The sequence below is a fragment of the Amaranthus tricolor genome, chromosome 6 (genome assembly GCF_026212465.1).
Source record: "Amaranthus tricolor cultivar Red isolate AtriRed21 chromosome 6, ASM2621246v1, whole genome shotgun sequence".
Classification (NCBI taxonomy): Eukaryota; Viridiplantae; Streptophyta; class Magnoliopsida; order Caryophyllales; family Amaranthaceae; genus Amaranthus; species Amaranthus tricolor.
Window position 1 is genome coordinate 11397478 of NC_080052.1, and position 19884 is coordinate 11417361.

A 19884-nucleotide genomic window follows, 5' to 3' on the forward strand; every position below is an offset into this window, starting at 1 on the left:
CAAAAAAAAGACAAAATGTTTATGAAATCCGCGCAACACTTGGAAATCAAGAGGCCATCCATGCCAGGCACGCTTCCGCGGGGAGTTCCGACGGGTCCGGTGCAATTTCCGCTTACACGAACGCACCGATGCACGCCTCTTTCGAACAATTCGTTCGTATGCGCATCGACCCGCGTCAACGGGTCCTTACCTTCGAGTGCCCGTAAATTCGAGGTCGGGACCCGGTTGCGAGTTATATTTTTATAAATAAAATTACTTCCAAAGAGTATATTACTATAATCACCGAAATTCCTTTTGCTCAAGTGGAGCGGAAAGAATTCGCAAATGAAAACGATAAAAAAAAAAAAAGAAGGGAAAAAGGGGTGCAACACGAGGACTTCCCAGGAGGTCACCCATCCTAGTACTACTCTCGCCCAAGCACGCTTAGCTGCGGAGTTCTGATGGGATCCGGTGCATTAGTGCTGGTATGATCGCACCCGTTCATTCACCGTAACAATTTGTATACATGCGCATTGCCGACCAAAAAAAAACCCAGAGCATTCCAAAGCTCGTAAACTCGCAACCGAGACCCCTCTTTCGAGCCTTCTTCTTCCCAAATACTGTTTTTCACCCTCCCGGTATTGTCCCATTCCCAAAAGAGTCCGCCGTCTGTAAAAGCAAGGTGAACTCGCAACAAAAAAAAGACAAAATGTTTATGAAATCCGCGCAACACTTGGAATTCAAGAGGCCATCCATGCCAGGCACGCTTCCGCGGGGAGTTCCGACGGGTCCGGTGCAATTTCCGCTTACACGAACGCACCGATGCACGCCTCTTTCGAACAATTCGTTCGTATGCGCATCGACCCGCGTCAACGGGTCCTTACCTTCGAGTGCCCGTAAATTCGAGGTCGGGACCCGGTTGCGAGTTATATTTTTATAAATAAAATTACTTCCAAAGAGTATATTACTATAATCACCGAAATTCCTTTTGCTCAAGTGGAGCGGAAAGAATTCGCAAATGAAAACGATAAAAAAAAAAAAAAGAAGGGAAAAAGGGGTGCAACACGAGGACTTCCCAGGAGGTCACCCATCCTAGTACTACTCTCGCCCAAGCACGCTTAACTGCGGAGTTCTGATGGGATCCGGTGCATTAGTGCTGGTATGATCGCACCCGTTCATTCACCGTAACAATTTGTATACATGCGCATTGCCGACCAAAAAAAAACCCAGAGCATTCCAAAGCTCGTAAACTCGCAACCGAGACCCCTCTTTCGAGCCTTCTTCTTCCCAAATACTGTTTTTCACCCTCCCGGTATTGTCCCATTCCCAAAAGAGTCTGCCGTCTGTAAAAGCAAGGTGAACTCGCAACAAAAAAAAGACAAAATGTTTATGAAATCCGCGCAACACTTGGAAATCAAGAGGCCATCCATGCCAGGCACGCTTCCGCGGGGAGTTCCGACGGGTCCGGTGCAATTTCCGCTTACACGAACGCACCGATGCACGCCTCTTTCGAACAATTCGTTCGTATGCGCATCGACCCGCGTCAACGGGTCCTTACCTTCGAGTGCCCGTAAATTCGAGGTCGGGACCCGGTTGCGAGTTATATTTTTATAAATAAAATTACTTCCAAAGAGTATATTACTATAATCACCGAAATTCCTTTTGCTCAAGTGGAGCGGAAAGAATTCGCAAATGAAAACGATAAAAAAAAAAGAAGGGAAAAAGGGGTGCAACACGAGGACTTCCCAGGAGGTCACCCATCCTAGTACTACTCTCGCCCAAGCACGCTTAACTGCGGAGTTCTGATGGGATCCGGTGCATTAGTGCTGGTATGATCGCACCCGTTCATTCACAGTAACAATTTGTATACATGCGCATTGCCGACCAAAAAAAAACCCAGAGCATTCCAAAGCTCGTAAACTCGCAACCGAGACCCCTCTTTCGAGCCTTCTTCTTCCCAAATACTGTTTTTCACCCTCCCGGTATTGTCCCATTCCCAAAAGAGTCCGCCGTCTGTAAAAGCAAGGTGAACTCGCAACAAAAAAAAGACAAAATGTTTAAGAAATCCGCGCAACACTTGGAATTCAAGAGGCCATCCATGCCAGGCACGCTTCCGCGGGGAGTTCCGACGGGTCCGGTGCAATTTCCGCTTACACGAACGCACCGATGCACGCCTCTTTCGAACAATTCGTTCGTATGCGCATCGACCCGCGTCAACTGGTCCTTACCTTCGAGTGCCCGTAAATTCGAGGTCGGGACCCGGTTGCGAGTTATATTTTTATAAATAAAATTACTTCCAAAGAGTATATTACTATAATCACCGAAATTCCTTTTGCTCAAGTGGAGCGGAAAGAATTCGCAAATGAAAACGATAAAAAAAAAAAAAAAGAAGGGAAAAAGGGGTGCAACACGAGGACTTCCCAGGAGGTCACCCATCCTAGTACTACTCTCGCCCAAGCACGCTTAGCTGCGGAGTTCTGATGGGATCCGGTGCATTAGTGCTGGTATGATCGCACCCGTTCATTCACCGTAACAATTTGTATACATGCGCATTGCCGACCAAAAAAAAACCCAGAGCATTCCAAAGCTCGTAAACTCGCAACCGAGACCCCTCTTTCGAGCCTTCTTCTTCCCAAATACTGTTTTTCACCCTCCCGGTATTGTCCCATTCCCAAAAGAGTCCGCCGTCTGTAAAAGCAAGGTGAACTCGCAACAAAAAAAAGACAAAATGTTTATGAAATCCGCGCAACACTTGGAATTCAAGAGGCCATCCATGCCAGGCACGCTTCCGCGGGGAGTTCCGACGGGTCCGGTGCAATTTCCGCTTACACGAACGCACCGATGCACGCCTCTTTCGAACAATTCGTTCGTATGCGCATCGACCCGCGTCAACGGGTCCTTACCTTCGAGTGCCCGTAAATTCGAGGTCGGGACCCGGTTGCGAGTTATATTTTTATAAATAAAATTACTTCCAAAGAGTATATTACTATAATCACCGAAATTCCTTTTGCTCAAGTGGAGCGGAAAGAATTCGCAAATGAAAACGATAAAAAAAAAAAAAAGAAGGGAAAAAGGGGTGCAACACGAGGACTTCCCAGGAGGTCACCCATCCTAGTACTACTCTCGCCCAAGCACGCTTAACTGCGGAGTTCTGATGGGATCCGGTGCATTAGTGCTGGTATGATCGCACCCGTTCATTCACCGTAACAATTTGTATACATGCGCATTGCCGACCAAAAAAAAACCCAGAGCATTCCAAAGCTCGTAAACTCGCAACCGAGACCCCTCTTTCGAGCCTTCTTCTTCCCAAATACTGTTTTTCACCCTCCCGGTATTGTCCCATTCCCAAAAGAGTCTGCCGTCTGTAAAAGCAAGGTGAACTCGCAACAAAAAAAAGACAAAATGTTTATGAAATCCGCGCAACACTTGGAAATCAAGAGGCCATCCATGCCAGGCACGCTTCCGCGGGGAGTTCCGACGGGTCCGGTGCAATTTCCGCTTACACGAACGCACCGATGCACGCCTCTTTCGAACAATTCGTTCGTATGCGCATCGACCCGCGTCAACGGGTCCTTACCTTCGAGTGCCCGTAAATTCGAGGTCGGGACCCGGTTGCGAGTTATATTTTTATAAATAAAATTACTTCCAAAGAGTATATTACTATAATCACCGAAATTCCTTTTGCTCAAGTGGAGCGGAAAGAATTCGCAAATGAAAACGATAAAAAAAAAAGAAGGGAAAAAGGGGTGCAACACGAGGACTTCCCAGGAGGTCACCCATCCTAGTACTACTCTCGCCCAAGCACGCTTAACTGCGGAGTTCTGATGGGATCCGGTGCATTAGTGCTGGTATGATCGCACCCGTTCATTCACAGTAACAATTTGTATACATGCGCATTGCCGACCAAAAAAAAACCCAGAGCATTCCAAAGCTCGTAAACTCGCAACCGAGACCCCTCTTTCGAGCCTTCTTCTTCCCAAATACTGTTTTTCACCCTCCCGGTATTGTCCCATTCCCAAAAGAGTCCGCCGTCTGTAAAAGCAAGGTGAACTCGCAACAAAAAAAAGACAAAATGTTTAAGAAATCCGCGCAACACTTGGAATTCAAGAGGCCATCCATGCCAGGCACGCTTCCGCGGGGAGTTCCGACGGGTCCGGTGCAATTTCCGCTTACACGAACGCACCGATGCACGCCTCTTTCGAACAATTCGTTCGTATGCGCATCGACCCGCGTCAACTGGTCCTTACCTTCGAGTGCCCGTAAATTCGAGGTCGGGACCCGGTTGCGAGTTATATTTTTATAAATAAAATTACTTCCAAAGAGTATATTACTATAATCACCGAAATTCCTTTTGCTCAAGTGGAGCGGAAAGAATTCGCAAATGAAAACGATAAAAAAAAAAAAAAAGAAGGGAAAAAGGGGTGCAACACGAGGACTTCCCAGGAGGTCACCCATCCTAGTACTACTCTCGCCCAAGCACGCTTAACTGCGGAGTTCTGATGGGATCCGGTGCATTAGTGCTGGTATGATCGCACCCGTTCATTCACCGTAACAATTTGTATACATGCGCATTGCCGACCAAAAAAAAACCCAGAGCATTCCAAAGCTCGTAAACTCGCAACCGAGACCCCTCTTTCGAGCCTTCTTCTTCCCAAATACTGTTTTTCACCCTCCCGGTATTGTCCCATTCCCAAAAGAGTCCGCCGTCTGTAAAAGCAAGGTGAACTCGCAACAAAAAAAAGACAAAATGTTTATGAAATCCGCGCAACACTTGGAATTCAAGAGGCCATCCATGCCAGGCACGCTTCCGCGGGGAGTTCCGACGGGTCCGGTGCAATTTCCGCTTACACGAACGCACCGATGCACGCCTCTTTCGAACAATTCGTTCGTATGCGCATCGACCCGCGTCAACGGGTCCTTACCTTCGAGTGCCCGTAAATTCGAGGTCGGGACCCGGTTGCGAGTTATATTTTTATAAATAAAATTACTTCCAAAGAGTATATTACTATAATCACCGAAATTCCTTTTGCTCAAGTGGAGCGGAAAGAATTCGCAAATGAAAACGATAAAAAAAAAAAAAAAAAGAAGGGAAAAAGGGGTGCAACACGAGGACTTCCCAGGAGGTCACCCATCCTAGTACTACTCTCGCCCAAGCACGCTTAACTGCGGAGTTCTGATGGGATCCGGTGCATTAGTGCTGGTATGATCGCACCCGTTCATTCACCGTAACAATTTGTATACATGCGCATTGCCGACCAAAAAAAAACCCAGAGCATTCCAAAGCTCGTAAACTCGCAACCGAGACCCCTCTTTCGAGCCTTCTTCTTCCCAAATACTGTTTTTCACCCTCCCGGTATTGTCCCATTCCCAAAAGAGTCCGCCGTCTGTAAAAGCAAGGTGAACTCGCAACAAAAAAAAGACAAAATGTTTATGAAATCCGCGCAACACTTGGAATTCAATTCTTGGAATTCAAGAGGCCATCCATGCCAGGCACGCTTCCGCGGGGAGTTCCGACGGGTCCGGTGCAATTTCCGCTTACACGAACGCACCGATGCACGCCTCTTTCGAACAATTCGTTCGTATGCGCATCGACCCGCGTCAACTGGTCCTTACCTTCGAGTGCCCGTAAATTCGAGGTCGGGACCCGGTTGCGAGTTATATTTTTATAAATAAAATTACTTCCAAAGAGTATATTACTATAATCACCGAAATTCCTTTTGCTCAAGTGGAGCGGAAAGAATTCGCAAATGAAAACGATAAAAAAAAAAAAAAAGAAGGGAAAAAGGGGTGCAACACGAGGACTTCCCAGGAGGTCACCCATCCTAGTACTACTCTCGCCCAAGCACGCTTAACTGCGGAGTTCTGATGGGATCCGGTGCATTAGTGCTGGTATGATCGCACCCGTTCATTCACCGTAACAATTTGTATACATGCGCATTGCCGACCAAAAAAAAACCCAGAGCATTCCAAAGCTCGTAAACTCGCAACCGAGACCCCTCTTTCGAGCCTTCTTCTTCCCAAATACTGTTTTTCACCCTCCCGGTATTGTCCCATTCCCAAAAGAGTCCGCCGTCTGTAAAAGCAAGGTGAACTCGCAACAAAAAAAAGACAAAATGTTTATGAAATCCGCGCAACACTTGGAATTCAAGAGGCCATCCATGCCAGGCACGCTTCCGCGGGGAGTTCCGACGGGTCCGGTGCAATTTCCGCTTACACGAACGCACCGATGCACGCCTCTTTCGAACAATTCGTTCGTATGCGCATCGACCCGCGTCAACGGGTCCTTACCTTCGAGTGCCCGTAAATTCGAGGTCGGGACCCGGTTGCGAGTTATATTTTTATAAATAAAATTACTTCCAAAGAGTATATTACTATAATCACCGAAATTCCTTTTGCTCAAGTGGAGCGGAAAGAATTCGCAAATGAAAACGATAAAAAAAAAAAAAAAAGAAGGGAAAAAGGGGTGCAACACGAGGACTTCCCAGGAGGTCACCCATCCTAGTACTACTCTCGCCCAAGCACGCTTAACTGCGGAGTTCTGATGGGATCCGGTGCATTAGTGCTGGTATGATCGCACCCGTTCATTCACAGTAACAATTTGTATACATGCGCATTGCCGACCAAAAAAAAACCCAGAGCATTCCAAAGCTCGTAAACTCGCAACCGAGACCCCTCTTTCGAGCCTTCTTCTTCCCAAATACTGTTTTTCACCCTCCCGGTATTGTCCCATTCCCAAAAGAGTCCGCCGTCTGTAAAAGCAAGGTGAACTCGCAACAAAAAAAAGACAAAATGTTTATGAAATCCGCGCAACACTTGGAATTCAAGAGGCCATCCATGCCAGGCACGCTTCCGCGGGGAGTTCCGACGGGTCCGGTGCAATTTCCGCTTACACGAACGCACCGATGCACGCCTCTTTCGAACAATTCGTTCGTATGCGCATCGACCCGCGTCAACGGGTCCTTACCTTCGAGTGCCCGTAAATTCGAGGTCGGGACCCGGTTGCGAGTTATATTTTTATAAATAAAATTACTTCCAAAGAGTATATTACTATAATCACCGAAATTCCTTTTGCTCAAGTGGAGCGGAAAGAATTCGCAAATGAAAACGATAAAAAAAAAAAAAAAAGAAGGGAAAAAGGGGTGCAACACGAGGACTTCCCAGGAGGTCACCCATCCTAGTACTACTCTCGCCCAAGCACGCTTAACTGCGGAGTTCTGATGGGATCCGGTGCATTAGTGCTGGTATGATCGCACCCGTTCATTCACCGTAACAATTTGTATACATGCGCATTGCCGACCAAAAAAAAACCCAGAGCATTCCAAAGCTCGTAAACTCGCAACCGAGACCCCTCTTTCGAGCCTTCTTCTTCCCAAATACTGTTTTTCACCCTCCCGGTATTGTCCCATTCCCAAAAGAGTCTGCCGTCTGTAAAAGCAAGGTGAACTCGCAACAAAAAAAAGACAAAATGTTTATGAAATCCGCGCAACACTTGGAATTCAAGAGGCCATCCATGCCAGGCACGCTTCCGCGGGGAGTTCCGACGGGTCCGGTGCAATTTCCGCTTACACGAACGCACCGATGCACGCCTCTTTCGAACAATTCGTTCGTATGCGCATCGACCCGCGTCAACGGGTCCTTACCTTCGAGTGCCCGTAAATTCGAGGTCGGGACCCGGTTGCGAGTTATATTTTTATAAATAAAATTACTTCCAAAGAGTATATTACTATAATCACCGAAATTCCTTTTGCTCAAGTGGAGCGGAAAGAATTCGCAAATGAAAACGATAAAAAAAAAAAAAAAGAAGGGAAAAAGGGGTGCAACACGAGGACTTCCCAGGAGGTCACCCATCCTAGTACTACTCTCGCCCAAGCACGCTTAACTGCGGAGTTCTGATGGGATCCGGTGCATTAGTGCTGGTATGATCGCACCCGTTCATTCACCGTAACAATTTGTATACATGCGCATTGCCGACCAAAAAAAAACCCAGAGCATTCCAAAGCTCGTAAACTCGCAACCGAGACCCCTCTTTCGAGCCTTCTTCTTCCCAAATACTGTTTTTCACCCTCCCGGTATTGTCCCATTCCCAAAAGAGTCCGCCGTCTGTAAAAGCAAGGTGAACTCGCAACAAAAAAAAGACAAAATGTTTATGAAATCCGCGCAACACTTGGAATTCAAGAGGCCATCCATGCCAGGCACGCTTCCGCGGGGAGTTCCGACGGGTCCGGTGCAATTTCCGCTTACACGAACGCACCGATGCACGCCTCTTTCGAACAATTCGTTCGTATGCGCATCGACCCGCGTCAACGGGTCCTTACCTTCGAGTGCCCGTAAATTCGAGGTCGGGACCCGGTTGCGAGTTATATTTTTATAAATAAAATTACTTCCAAAGAGTATATTACTATAATCACCGAAATTCCTTTTGCTCAAGTGGAGCGGAAAGAATTCGCAAATGAAAACGATAAAAAAAAAAAAAAGAAGGGAAAAAGGGGTGCAACACGAGGACTTCCCAGGAGGTCACCCATCCTAGTACTACTCTCGCCCAAGCACGCTTAGCTGCGGAGTTCTGATGGGATCCGGTGCATTAGTGCTGGTATGATCGCACCCGTTCATTCACCGTAACAATTTGTATACATGCGCATTGCCGACCAAAAAAAAACCCAGAGCATTCCAAAGCTCGTAAACTCGCAACCGAGACCCCTCTTTCGAGCCTTCTTCTTCCCAAATACTGTTTTTCACCCTCCCGGTATTGTCCCATTCCCAAAAGAGTCCGCCGTCTGTAAAAGCAAGGTGAACTCGCAACAAAAAAAAGACAAAATGTTTATGAAATCCGCGCAACACTTGGAAATCAAGAGGCCATCCATGCCAGGCACGCTTCCGCGGGGAGTTCCGACGGGTCCGGTGCAATTTCCGCTTACACGAACGCACCGATGCACGCCTCTTTCGAACAATTCGTTCGTATGCGCATCGACCCGCGTCAACGGGTCCTTACCTTCGAGTGCCCGTAAATTCGAGGTCGGGACCCGGTTGCGAGTTATATTTTTATAAATAAAATTACTTCCAAAGAGTATATTACTATAATCACCGAAATTCCTTTTGCTCAAGTGGAGCGGAAAGAATTCGCAAATGAAAACGATAAAAAAAAAAAAAAAAGAAGGGAAAAAGGGGTGCAACACGAGGACTTCCCAGGAGGTCACCCATCCTAGTACTACTCTCGCCCAAGCACGCTTAACTGCGGAGTTCTGATGGGATCCGGTGCATTAGTGCTGGTATGATCGCACCCGTTCATTCACCGTAACAATTTGTATACATGCGCATTGCCGACCAAAAAAAAACCCAGAGCATTCCAAAGCTCGTAAACTCGCAACCGAGACCCCTCTTTCGAGCCTTCTTCTTCCCAAATACTGTTTTTCACCCTCCCGGTATTGTCCCATTCCCAAAAGAGTCTGCCGTCTGTAAAAGCAAGGTGAACTCGCAACAAAAAAAAGACAAAATGTTTATGAAATCCGCGCAACACTTGGAATTCAAGAGGCCATCCATGCCAGGCACGCTTCCGCGGGGAGTTCCGACGGGTCCGGTGCAATTTCCGCTTACACGAACGCACCGATGCACGCCTCTTTCGAACAATTCGTTCGTATGCGCATCGACCCGCGTCAACGGGTCCTTACCTTCGAGTGCCCGTAAATTCGAGGTCGGGACCCGGTTGCGAGTTATATTTTTATAAATAAAATTACTTCCAAAGAGTATATTACTATAATCACCGAAATTCCTTTTGCTCAAGTGGAGCGGAAAGAATTCGCAAATGAAAACGATAAAAAAAAAAAAAAAAGAAGGGAAAAAGGGGTGCAACACGAGGACTTCCCAGGAGGTCACCCATCCTAGTACTACTCTCGCCCAAGCACGCTTAACTGCGGAGTTCTGATGGGATCCGGTGCATTAGTGCTGGTATGATCGCACCCGTTCATTCACCGTAACAATTTGTATACATGCGCATTGCCGACCAAAAAAAAACCCAGAGCATTCCAAAGCTCGTAAACTCGCAACCGAGACCCCTCTTTCGAGCCTTCTTCTTCCCAAATACTGTTTTTCACCCTCCCGGTATTGTCCCATTCCCAAAAGAGTCCGCCGTCTGTAAAAGCAAGGTGAACTCGCAACAAAAAAAAGACAAAATGTTTATGAAATCCGCGCAACACTTGGAATTCAAGAGGCCATCCATGCCAGGCACGCTTCCGCGGGGAGTTCCGACGGGTCCGGTGCAATTTCCGCTTACACGAACGCACCGATGCACGCCTCTTTCGAACAATTCGTTCGTATGCGCATCGACCCGCGTCAACGGGTCCTTACCTTCGAGTGCCCGTAAATTCGAGGTCGGGACCCGGTTGCGAGTTATATTTTTATAAATAAAATTACTTCCAAAGAGTATATTACTATAATCACCGAAATTCCTTTTGCTCAAGTGGAGCGGAAAGAATTCGCAAATGAAAACGATAAAAAAAAAAAAAAGAAGGGAAAAAGGGGTGCAACACGAGGACTTCCCAGGAGGTCACCCATCCTAGTACTACTCTCGCCCAAGCACGCTTAGCTGCGGAGTTCTGATGGGATCCGGTGCATTAGTGCTGGTATGATCGCACCCGTTCATTCACCGTAACAATTTGTATACATGCGCATTGCCGACCAAAAAAAAACCCAGAGCATTCCAAAGCTCGTAAACTCGCAACCGAGACCCCTCTTTCGAGCCTTCTTCTTCCCAAATACTGTTTTTCACCCTCCCGGTATTGTCCCATTCCCAAAAGAGTCCGCCGTCTGTAAAAGCAAGGTGAACTCGCAACAAAAAAAAGACAAAATGTTTATGAAATCCGCGCAACACTTGGAAATCAAGAGGCCATCCATGCCAGGCACGCTTCCGCGGGGAGTTCCGACGGGTCCGGTGCAATTTCCGCTTACACGAACGCACCGATGCACGCCTCTTTCGAACAATTCGTTCGTATGCGCATCGACCCGCGTCAACGGGTCCTTACCTTCGAGTGCCCGTAAATTCGAGGTCGGGACCCGGTTGCGAGTTATATTTTTATAAATAAAATTACTTCCAAAGAGTATATTACTATAATCACCGAAATTCCTTTTGCTCAAGTGGAGCGGAAAGAATTCGCAAATGAAAACGATAAAAAAAAAAAAAAAGAAGGGAAAAAGGGGTGCAACACGAGGACTTCCCAGGAGGTCACCCATCCTAGTACTACTCTCGCCCAAGCACGCTTAGCTGCGGAGTTCTGATGGGATCCGGTGCATTAGTGCTGGTATGATCGCACCCGTTCATTCACCGTAACAATTTGTATACATGCGCATTGCCGACCAAAAAAAAACCCAGAGCATTCCAAAGCTCGTAAACTCGCAACCGAGACCCCTCTTTCGAGCCTTCTTCTTCCCAAATACTGTTTTTCACCCTCCCGGTATTGTCCCATTCCCAAAAGAGTCCGCCGTCTGTAAAAGCAAGGTGAACTCGCAACAAAAAAAAGACAAAATGTTTATGAAATCCGCGCAACACTTGGAAATCAAGAGGCCATCCATGCCAGGCACGCTTCCGCGGGGAGTTCCGACGGGTCCGGTGCAATTTCCGCTTACACGAACGCACCGATGCACGCCTCTTTCGAACAATTCGTTCGTATGCGCATCGACCCGCGTCAACGGGTCCTTACCTTCGAGTGCCCGTAAATTCGAGGTCGGGACCCGGTTGCGAGTTATATTTTTATAAATAAAATTACTTCCAAAGAGTATATTACTATAATCACCGAAATTCCTTTTGCTCAAGTGGAGCGGAAAGAATTCGCAAATGAAAACGATAAAAAAAAAAAAAAAGAAGGGAAAAAGGGGTGCAACACGAGGACTTCCCAGGAGGTCACCCATCCTAGTACTACTCTCGCCCAAGCACGCTTAGCTGCGGAGTTCTGATGGGATCCGGTGCATTAGTGCTGGTATGATCGCACCCGTTCATTCACCGTAACAATTTGTATACATGCGCATTGCCGACCAAAAAAAAACCCAGAGCATTCCAAAGCTCGTAAACTCGCAACCGAGACCCCTCTTTCGAGCCTTCTTCTTCCCAAATACTGTTTTTCACCCTCCCGGTATTGTCCCATTCCCAAAAGAGTCCGCCGTCTGTAAAAGCAAGGTGAACTCGCAACAAAAAAAAGACAAAATGTTTATGAAATCCGCGCAACACTTGGAAATCAAGAGGCCATCCATGCCAGGCACGCTTCCGCGGGGAGTTCCGACGGGTCCGGTGCAATTTCCGCTTACACGAACGCACCGATGCACGCCTCTTTCGAACAATTCGTTCGTATGCGCATCGACCCGCGTCAACGGGTCCTTACCTTCGAGTGCCCGTAAATTCGAGGTCGGGACCCGGTTGCGAGTTATATTTTTATAAATAAAATTACTTCCAAAGAGTATATTACTATAATCACCGAAATTCCTTTTGCTCAAGTGGAGCGGAAAGAATTCGCAAATGAAAACGATAAAAAAAAAAAAAAAGAAGGGAAAAAGGGGTGCAACACGAGGACTTCCCAGGAGGTCACCCATCCTAGTACTACTCTCGCCCAAGCACGCTTAACTGCGGAGTTCTGATGGGATCCGGTGCATTAGTGCTGGTATGATCGCACCCGTTCATTCACCGTAACAATTTGTATACATGCGCATTGCCGACCAAAAAAAAACCCAGAGCATTCCAAAGCTCGTAAACTCGCAACCGAGACCCCTCTTTCGAGCCTTCTTCTTCCCAAATACTGTTTTTCACCCTCCCGGTATTGTCCCATTCCCAAAAGAGTCCGCCGTCTGTAAAAGCAAGGTGAACTCGCAACAAAAAAAAGACAAAATGTTTATGAAATCCGCGCAACACTTGGAATTCAAGAGGCCATCCATGCCAGGCACGCTTCCGCGGGGAGTTCCGACGGGTCCGGTGCAATTTCCGCTTACACGAACGCACCGATGCACGCCTCTTTCGAACAATTCGTTCGTATGCGCATCGACCCGCGTCAACGGGTCCTTACCTTCGAGTGCCCGTAAATTCGAGGTCGGGACCCGGTTGCGAGTTATATTTTTATAAATAAAATTACTTCCAAAGAGTATATTACTATAATCACCGAAATTCCTTTTGCTCAAGTGGAGCGGAAAGAATTCGCAAATGAAAACGATAAAAAAAAAAAAAAGAAGGGAAAAAGGGGTGCAACACGAGGACTTCCCAGGAGGTCACCCATCCTAGTACTACTCTCGCCCAAGCACGCTTAGCTGCGGAGTTCTGATGGGATCCGGTGCATTAGTGCTGGTATGATCGCACCCGTTCATTCACCGTAACAATTTGTATACATGCGCATTGCCGACCAAAAAAAAACCCAGAGCATTCCAAAGCTCGTAAACTCGCAACCGAGACCCCTCTTTCGAGCCTTCTTCTTCCCAAATACTGTTTTTCACCCTCCCGGTATTGTCCCATTCCCAAAAGAGTCTGCCGTCTGTAAAAGCAAGGTGAACTCGCAACAAAAAAAAGACAAAATGTTTATGAAATCCGCGCAACACTTGGAATTCAAGAGGCCATCCATGCCAGGCACGCTTCCGCGGGGAGTTCCGACGGGTCCGGTGCAATTTCCGCTTACACGAACGCACCGATGCACGCCTCTTTCGAACAATTCGTTCGTATGCGCATCGACCCGCGTCAACGGGTCCTTACCTTCGAGTGCCCGTAAATTCGAGGTCGGGACCCGGTTGCGAGTTATATTTTTATAAATAAAATTACTTCCAAAGAGTATATTACTATAATCACCGAAATTCCTTTTGCTCAAGTGGAGCGGAAAGAATTCGCAAATGAAAACGATAAAAAAAAAAAAAAAAGAAGGGAAAAAGGGGTGCAACACGAGGACTTCCCAGGAGGTCACCCATCCTAGTACTACTCTCGCCCAAGCACGCTTAACTGCGGAGTTCTGATGGGATCCGGTGCATTAGTGCTGGTATGATCGCACCCGTTCATTCACCGTAACAATTTGTATACATGCGCATTGCCGACCAAAAAAAAACCCAGAGCATTCCAAAGCTCGTAAACTCGCAACCGAGACCCCTCTTTCGAGCCTTCTTCTTCCCAAATACTGTTTTTCACCCTCCCGGTATTGTCCCATTCCCAAAAGAGTCCGCCGTCTGTAAAAGCAAGGTGAACTCGCAACAAAAAAAAGACAAAATGTTTATGAAATCCGCGCAACACTTGGAATTCAAGAGGCCATCCATGCCAGGCACGCTTCCGCGGGGAGTTCCGACGGGTCCGGTGCAATTTCCGCTTACACGAACGCACCGATGCACGCCTCTTTCGAACAATTCGTTCGTATGCGCATCGACCCGCGTCAACGGGTCCTTACCTTCGAGTGCCCGTAAATTCGAGGTCGGGACCCGGTTGCGAGTTATATTTTTATAAATAAAATTACTTCCAAAGAGTATATTACTATAATCACCGAAATTCCTTTTGCTCAAGTGGAGCGGAAAGAATTCGCAAATGAAAACGATAAAAAAAAAAAAAAGAAGGGAAAAAGGGGTGCAACACGAGGACTTCCCAGGAGGTCACCCATCCTAGTACTACTCTCGCCCAAGCACGCTTAGCTGCGGAGTTCTGATGGGATCCGGTGCATTAGTGCTGGTATGATCGCACCCGTTCATTCACCGTAACAATTTGTATACATGCGCATTGCCGACCAAAAAAAAACCCAGAGCATTCCAAAGCTCGTAAACTCGCAACCGAGACCCCTCTTTCGAGCCTTCTTCTTCCCAAATACTGTTTTTCACCCTCCCGGTATTGTCCCATTCCCAAAAGAGTCCGCCGTCTGTAAAAGCAAGGTGAACTCGCAACAAAAAAAAGACAAAATGTTTATGAAATCCGCGCAACACTTGGAAATCAAGAGGCCATCCATGCCAGGCACGCTTCCGCGGGGAGTTCCGACGGGTCCGGTGCAATTTCCGCTTACACGAACGCACCGATGCACGCCTCTTTCGAACAATTCGTTCGTATGCGCATCGACCCGCGTCAACGGGTCCTTACCTTCGAGTGCCCGTAAATTCGAGGTCGGGACCCGGTTGCGAGTTATATTTTTATAAATAAAATTACTTCCAAAGAGTATATTACTATAATCACCGAAATTCCTTTTGCTCAAGTGGAGCGGAAAGAATTCGCAAATGAAAACGATAAAAAAAAAAAAAAAGAAGGGAAAAAGGGGTGCAACACGAGGACTTCCCAGGAGGTCACCCATCCTAGTACTACTCTCGCCCAAGCACGCTTAGCTGCGGAGTTCTGATGGGATCCGGTGCATTAGTGCTGGTATGATCGCACCCGTTCATTCACCGTAACAATTTGTATACATGCGCATTGCCGACCAAAAAAAAACCCAGAGCATTCCAAAGCTCGTAAACTCGCAACCGAGACCCCTCTTTCGAGCCTTCTTCTTCCCAAATACTGTTTTTCACCCTCCCGGTATTGTCCCATTCCCAAAAGAGTCCGCCGTCTGTAAAAGCAAGGTGAACTCGCAACAAAAAAAAGACAAAATGTTTATGAAATCCGCGCAACACTTGGAATTCAAGAGGCCATCCATGCCAGGCACGCTTCCGCGGGGAGTTCCGACGGGTCCGGTGCAATTTCCGCTTACACGAACGCACCGATGCACGCCTCTTTCGAACAATTCGTTCGTATGCGCATCGACCCGCGTCAACGGGTCCTTACCTTCGAGTGCCCGTAAATTCGAGGTCGGGACCCGGTTGCGAGTTATATTTTTATAAATAAAATTACTTCCAAAGAGTATATTACTATAATCACCGAAATTCCTTTTGCTCAAGTGGAGCGGAAAGAATTCGCAAATGAAAACGATAAAAAAAAAAAAAAAGAAGGGAAAAAGGGGTGCAACACGAGGACTTCCCAGGAGGTCACCCATCCTAGTACTACTCTCGCCCAAGCACGCTTAGCTGCGGAGTTCTGATGGGATCCGGTGCATTAGTGCTGGTATGATCGCACCCGTTCATTCACCGTAACAATTTGTATACATGCGCATTGCCGACCAAAAAAAAACCCAGAGCATTCCAAAGCTCGTAAACTCGCAACCGAGACCCCTCTTTCGAGCCTTCTTCTTCCCAAATACTGTTTTTCACCCTCCCGGTATTGTCCCATTCCCAAAAGAGTCCGCCGTCTGTAAAAGCAAGGTGAACTCGCAACAAAAAAAAGACAAAATGTTTATGAAATCCGCGCAACACTTGGAATTCAAGAGGCCATCCATGCCAGGCACGCTTCCGCGGGGAGTTCCGACGGGTCCGGTGCAATTTCCGCTTACACGAACGCACCGATGCACGCCTCTTTCGAACAATTCGTTCGTATGCGCATCGACCCGCGTCAACGGGTCCTTACCTTCGAGTGCCCGTAAATTCGAGGTCGGGACCCGGTTGCGAGTTATATTTTTATAAATAAAATTACTTCCAAAGAGTATATTACTATAATCACCGAAATTCCTTTTGCTCAAGTGGAGCGGAAAGAATTCGCAAATGAAAACGATAAAAAAAAAAAAAAGAAGGGAAAAAGGGGTGCAACACGAGGACTTCCCAGGAGGTCACCCATCCTAGTACTACTCTCGCCAAAGCACGCTTAACTGCGGAGTTCTGATGGGATCCGGTGCATTAGTGCTGGTATGATCGCACCCGTTCATTCACCGTAACAATTTGTATACATGCGCATTGCCGACCAAAAAAAAACCCAGAGCATTCCAAAGCTCGTAAACTCGCAACTGAGACCCCTCTTTCGAGCCTTCTTCTTCCCAAATACTGTTTTTCACCCTCCCGGTATTGTCCCATTCCCAAAAGAGTCCGCCGTCTGTAAAAGCAAGGTGAACTCGCAACAAAAAAAAGACAAAATGTTTATGAAATCCGCGCAACACTTGGAATTCAAGAGGCCATCCATGCCAGGCACGCTTCCGCGGGGAGTTCCGACGGGTCCGGTGCAATTTCCGCTTACACGAACGCACCGATGCACGCCTCTTTCGAACAATTCGTTCGTATGCGCATCGACCCGCGTCAACGGGTCCTTACCTTCGAGTGCCCGTAAATTCGAGGTCGGGACCCGGTTGCGAGTTATATTTTTATAAATAAAATTACTTCCAAAGAGTATATTACTATAATCACCGAAATTCCTTTTGCTCAAGTGGAGCGGAAAGAATTCGCAAATGAAAACGATAAAAAAAAAAAAAGAAGGGAAAAAGGGGTGCAACACGAGGACTTCCCAGGAGGTCACCCATCCTAGTACTACTCTCGCCCAAGCACGCTTAGCTGCGGAGTTCTGATGGGATCCGGTGCATTAGTGCTGGTATGATCGCACCCGTTCATTCACCGTAACAATTTGTATACATGCGCATTGCCGACCAAAAAAAAACCCAGAGCATTCCAAAGCTCGTAAACTCGCAACCGAGACCCCTCTTTCGAGCCTTCTTCTTCCCAAATACTGTTTTTCACCCTCCCGGTATTGTCCCATTCCCAAAAGAGTCCGCCGTCTGTAAAAGCAAGGTGAACTCGCAACAAAAAAAAGACAAAATGTTTATGAAATCCGCGCAACACTTGGAATTCAAGAGGCCATCCATGCCAGGCACGCTTCCGCGGGGAGTTCCGACGGGTCCGGTGCAATTTCCGCTTACACGAACGCACCGATGCACGCCTCTTTCGAACAATTCGTTCGTATGCGCATCGACCCGCGTCAACGGGTCCTTACCTTCGAGTGCCCGTAAATTCGAGGTCGGGACCCGGTTGCGAGTTATATTTTTATAAATAAAATTACTTCCAAAGAGTATATTACTATAATCACCGAAATTCCTTTTGCTCAAGTGGAGCGGAAAGAATTCGCAAATGAAAACGATAAAAAAAAAAAAAAAGAAGGGAAAAAGGGGTGCAACACGAGGACTTCCCAGGAGGTCACCCATCCTAGTACTACTCTCGCCCAAGCACGCTTAGCTGCGGAGTTCTGATGGGATCCGGTGCATTAGTGCTGGTATGATCGCACCCGTTCATTCACCGTAACAATTTGTATACATGCGCATTGCCGACCAAAAAAAAACCCAGAGCATTCCAAAGCTCGTAAACTCGCAACCGAGACCCCTCTTTCGAGCCTTCTTCTTCCCAAATACTGTTTTTCACCCTCCCGGTATTGTCCCATTCCCAAAAGAGTCCGCCGTCTGTAAAAGCAAGGTGAACTCGCAACAAAAAAAAGACAAAATGTTTATGAAATCCGCGCAACACTTGGAAATCAAGAGGCCATCCATGCCAGGCACGCTTCCGCGGGGAGTTCCGACGGGTCCGGTGCAATTTCCGCTTACACGAACGCACCGATGCACGCCTCTTTCGAACAATTCGTTCGTATGCGCATCGACCCGCGTCAACGGGTCCTTACCTTCGAGTGCCCGTAAATTCGAGGTCGGGACCCGGTTGCGAGTTATATTTTTATAAATAAAATTACTTCCAAAGAGTATATTACTATAATCACCGAAATTCCTTTTGCTCAAGTGGAGCGGAAAGAATTCGCAAATGAAAACGATAAAAAAAAAAAAAAAGAAGGGAAAAAGGGGTGCAACACGAGGACTTCCCAGGAGGTCACCCATCCTAGTACTACTCTCGCCCAAGCACGCTTAGCTGCGGAGTTCTGATGGGATCCGGTGCATTAGTGCTGGTATGATCGCACCCGTTCATTCACCGTAACAATTTGTATACATGCGCATTGCCGACCAAAAAAAAACCCAGAGCATTCCAAAGCTCGTAAACTCGCAACCGAGACCCCTCTTTCGAGCCTTCTTCTTCCCAAATACTGTTTTTCACCCTCCCGGTATTGTCCCATTCCCAAAAGAGTCCGCCGTCTGTAAAAGCAAGGTGAACTCGCAACAAAAAAAAGACAAAATGTTTATGAAATCCGCGCAACACTTGGAAATCAAGAGGCCATCCATGCCAGGCACGCTTCCGCGGGGAGTTCCGACGGGTCCGGTGCAATTTCCGCTTACACGAACGCACCGATGCACGCCTCTTTCGAACAATTCGTTCGTATGCGCATCGACCCGCGTCAACGGGTCCTTACCTTCGAGTGCCCGTAAATTCGAGGTCGGGACCCGGTTGCGAGTTATATTTTTATAAATAAAATTACTTCCAAAGAGTATATTACTATAATCACCGAAATTCCTTTTGCTCAAGTGGAGCGGAAAGAATTCGCAAATGAAAACGATAAAAAAAAAAAAAAAGAAGGGAAAAAGGGGTGCAACACGAGGACTTCCCAGGAGGTCACCCATCCTAGTACTACTCTCGCCCAAGCACGCTTAGCTGCGGAGTTCTGATGGGATCCGGTGCATTAGTGCTGGTATGATCGCACCCGTTCATTCACCGTAACAATTTGTATACATGCGCATTGCCGACCAAAAAAAAACCCAGAGCATTCCAAAGCTCGTAAACTCGCAACCGAGACCCCTCTTTCGAGCCTTCTTCTTCCCAAATACTGTTTTTCACCCTCCCGGTATTGTCCCATTCCCAAAAGAGTCCGCCGTCTGTAAAAGCAAGGTGAACTCGCAACAAAAAAAAGACAAAATGTTTATGAAATCCGCGCAACACTTGGAAATCAAGAGGCCATCCATGCCAGGCACGCTTCCGCGGGGAGTTCCGACGGGTCCGGTGCAATTTCCGCTTACACGAACGCACCGATGCACGCCTCTTTCGAACAATTCGTTCGTATGCGCATCGACCCGCGTCAACGGGTCCTTACCTTCGAGTGCCCGTAAATTCGAGGTCGGGACCCGGTTGCGAGTTATATTTTTATAAATAAAATTACTTCCAAAGAGTATATTACTATAATCACCGAAATTCCTTTTGCTCAAGTGGAGC

At 47.3% G+C, this 19884-nt stretch overlaps 29 non-coding genes across 29 annotated transcripts; all 29 read right to left on the bottom strand.

Moving 5' to 3' along the window:
• Positions 1 to 359: 359 nt before the first annotated feature.
• LOC130816294 (5S ribosomal RNA) lies at positions 360 to 478 on the bottom strand. The gene has a single exon (XR_009042836.1). It is a non-coding gene; the product is annotated as a 5S ribosomal RNA (ribosomal RNA).
• Positions 479 to 1033: 555 nt separating this feature from the next.
• On the bottom strand, positions 1034 to 1152 carry LOC130816836 (5S ribosomal RNA). The gene has a single exon (XR_009043372.1). It is a non-coding gene; the product is annotated as a 5S ribosomal RNA (ribosomal RNA).
• A 551-nt stretch (positions 1153 to 1703) lies between these two features.
• LOC130816838 (5S ribosomal RNA) lies at positions 1704 to 1822 on the bottom strand. Its single transcript, XR_009043373.1, has one exon. It is a non-coding gene; the product is annotated as a 5S ribosomal RNA (ribosomal RNA).
• Positions 1823 to 2378: 556 nt separating this feature from the next.
• LOC130816295 (5S ribosomal RNA) lies at positions 2379 to 2497 on the bottom strand. The gene has a single exon (XR_009042837.1). It is a non-coding gene; the product is annotated as a 5S ribosomal RNA (ribosomal RNA).
• A 555-nt stretch (positions 2498 to 3052) lies between these two features.
• Positions 3053 to 3171, bottom strand: LOC130816839 (5S ribosomal RNA). Its single transcript, XR_009043374.1, has one exon. It is a non-coding gene; the product is annotated as a 5S ribosomal RNA (ribosomal RNA).
• Positions 3172 to 3722: 551 nt separating this feature from the next.
• LOC130816840 (5S ribosomal RNA) lies at positions 3723 to 3841 on the bottom strand. Its single transcript, XR_009043375.1, has one exon. It is a non-coding gene; the product is annotated as a 5S ribosomal RNA (ribosomal RNA).
• Positions 3842 to 4397: 556 nt separating this feature from the next.
• On the bottom strand, positions 4398 to 4516 carry LOC130816842 (5S ribosomal RNA). The gene has a single exon (XR_009043377.1). It is a non-coding gene; the product is annotated as a 5S ribosomal RNA (ribosomal RNA).
• Positions 4517 to 5074: 558 nt separating this feature from the next.
• Positions 5075 to 5193, bottom strand: LOC130816843 (5S ribosomal RNA). The gene has a single exon (XR_009043378.1). It is a non-coding gene; the product is annotated as a 5S ribosomal RNA (ribosomal RNA).
• A 570-nt stretch (positions 5194 to 5763) lies between these two features.
• On the bottom strand, positions 5764 to 5882 carry LOC130816844 (5S ribosomal RNA). Its single transcript, XR_009043379.1, has one exon. It is a non-coding gene; the product is annotated as a 5S ribosomal RNA (ribosomal RNA).
• A 557-nt stretch (positions 5883 to 6439) lies between these two features.
• Positions 6440 to 6558, bottom strand: LOC130816845 (5S ribosomal RNA). Its single transcript, XR_009043380.1, has one exon. It is a non-coding gene; the product is annotated as a 5S ribosomal RNA (ribosomal RNA).
• A 557-nt stretch (positions 6559 to 7115) lies between these two features.
• On the bottom strand, positions 7116 to 7234 carry LOC130816846 (5S ribosomal RNA). The gene has a single exon (XR_009043381.1). It is a non-coding gene; the product is annotated as a 5S ribosomal RNA (ribosomal RNA).
• Positions 7235 to 7790: 556 nt separating this feature from the next.
• On the bottom strand, positions 7791 to 7909 carry LOC130816847 (5S ribosomal RNA). Its single transcript, XR_009043382.1, has one exon. It is a non-coding gene; the product is annotated as a 5S ribosomal RNA (ribosomal RNA).
• A 555-nt stretch (positions 7910 to 8464) lies between these two features.
• Positions 8465 to 8583, bottom strand: LOC130816296 (5S ribosomal RNA). The gene has a single exon (XR_009042838.1). It is a non-coding gene; the product is annotated as a 5S ribosomal RNA (ribosomal RNA).
• A 557-nt stretch (positions 8584 to 9140) lies between these two features.
• Positions 9141 to 9259, bottom strand: LOC130816848 (5S ribosomal RNA). The gene has a single exon (XR_009043383.1). It is a non-coding gene; the product is annotated as a 5S ribosomal RNA (ribosomal RNA).
• A 557-nt stretch (positions 9260 to 9816) lies between these two features.
• On the bottom strand, positions 9817 to 9935 carry LOC130816849 (5S ribosomal RNA). The gene has a single exon (XR_009043384.1). It is a non-coding gene; the product is annotated as a 5S ribosomal RNA (ribosomal RNA).
• Positions 9936 to 10490: 555 nt separating this feature from the next.
• LOC130816297 (5S ribosomal RNA) lies at positions 10491 to 10609 on the bottom strand. Its single transcript, XR_009042839.1, has one exon. It is a non-coding gene; the product is annotated as a 5S ribosomal RNA (ribosomal RNA).
• Positions 10610 to 11165: 556 nt separating this feature from the next.
• Positions 11166 to 11284, bottom strand: LOC130816299 (5S ribosomal RNA). Its single transcript, XR_009042841.1, has one exon. It is a non-coding gene; the product is annotated as a 5S ribosomal RNA (ribosomal RNA).
• A 556-nt stretch (positions 11285 to 11840) lies between these two features.
• LOC130816300 (5S ribosomal RNA) lies at positions 11841 to 11959 on the bottom strand. The gene has a single exon (XR_009042842.1). It is a non-coding gene; the product is annotated as a 5S ribosomal RNA (ribosomal RNA).
• Positions 11960 to 12515: 556 nt separating this feature from the next.
• On the bottom strand, positions 12516 to 12634 carry LOC130816850 (5S ribosomal RNA). The gene has a single exon (XR_009043385.1). It is a non-coding gene; the product is annotated as a 5S ribosomal RNA (ribosomal RNA).
• Positions 12635 to 13189: 555 nt separating this feature from the next.
• Positions 13190 to 13308, bottom strand: LOC130816301 (5S ribosomal RNA). The gene has a single exon (XR_009042843.1). It is a non-coding gene; the product is annotated as a 5S ribosomal RNA (ribosomal RNA).
• Positions 13309 to 13865: 557 nt separating this feature from the next.
• On the bottom strand, positions 13866 to 13984 carry LOC130816851 (5S ribosomal RNA). Its single transcript, XR_009043386.1, has one exon. It is a non-coding gene; the product is annotated as a 5S ribosomal RNA (ribosomal RNA).
• A 555-nt stretch (positions 13985 to 14539) lies between these two features.
• Positions 14540 to 14658, bottom strand: LOC130816302 (5S ribosomal RNA). The gene has a single exon (XR_009042844.1). It is a non-coding gene; the product is annotated as a 5S ribosomal RNA (ribosomal RNA).
• Positions 14659 to 15214: 556 nt separating this feature from the next.
• LOC130816303 (5S ribosomal RNA) lies at positions 15215 to 15333 on the bottom strand. The gene has a single exon (XR_009042845.1). It is a non-coding gene; the product is annotated as a 5S ribosomal RNA (ribosomal RNA).
• Positions 15334 to 15889: 556 nt separating this feature from the next.
• LOC130816304 (5S ribosomal RNA) lies at positions 15890 to 16008 on the bottom strand. The gene has a single exon (XR_009042846.1). It is a non-coding gene; the product is annotated as a 5S ribosomal RNA (ribosomal RNA).
• Positions 16009 to 16563: 555 nt separating this feature from the next.
• LOC130816549 (5S ribosomal RNA) lies at positions 16564 to 16682 on the bottom strand. The gene has a single exon (XR_009043077.1). It is a non-coding gene; the product is annotated as a 5S ribosomal RNA (ribosomal RNA).
• A 554-nt stretch (positions 16683 to 17236) lies between these two features.
• On the bottom strand, positions 17237 to 17355 carry LOC130816305 (5S ribosomal RNA). The gene has a single exon (XR_009042847.1). It is a non-coding gene; the product is annotated as a 5S ribosomal RNA (ribosomal RNA).
• Positions 17356 to 17911: 556 nt separating this feature from the next.
• On the bottom strand, positions 17912 to 18030 carry LOC130816306 (5S ribosomal RNA). Its single transcript, XR_009042848.1, has one exon. It is a non-coding gene; the product is annotated as a 5S ribosomal RNA (ribosomal RNA).
• A 556-nt stretch (positions 18031 to 18586) lies between these two features.
• Positions 18587 to 18705, bottom strand: LOC130816307 (5S ribosomal RNA). The gene has a single exon (XR_009042849.1). It is a non-coding gene; the product is annotated as a 5S ribosomal RNA (ribosomal RNA).
• A 556-nt stretch (positions 18706 to 19261) lies between these two features.
• On the bottom strand, positions 19262 to 19380 carry LOC130816309 (5S ribosomal RNA). Its single transcript, XR_009042850.1, has one exon. It is a non-coding gene; the product is annotated as a 5S ribosomal RNA (ribosomal RNA).
• Positions 19381 to 19884: the final 504 nt, after the last annotated feature.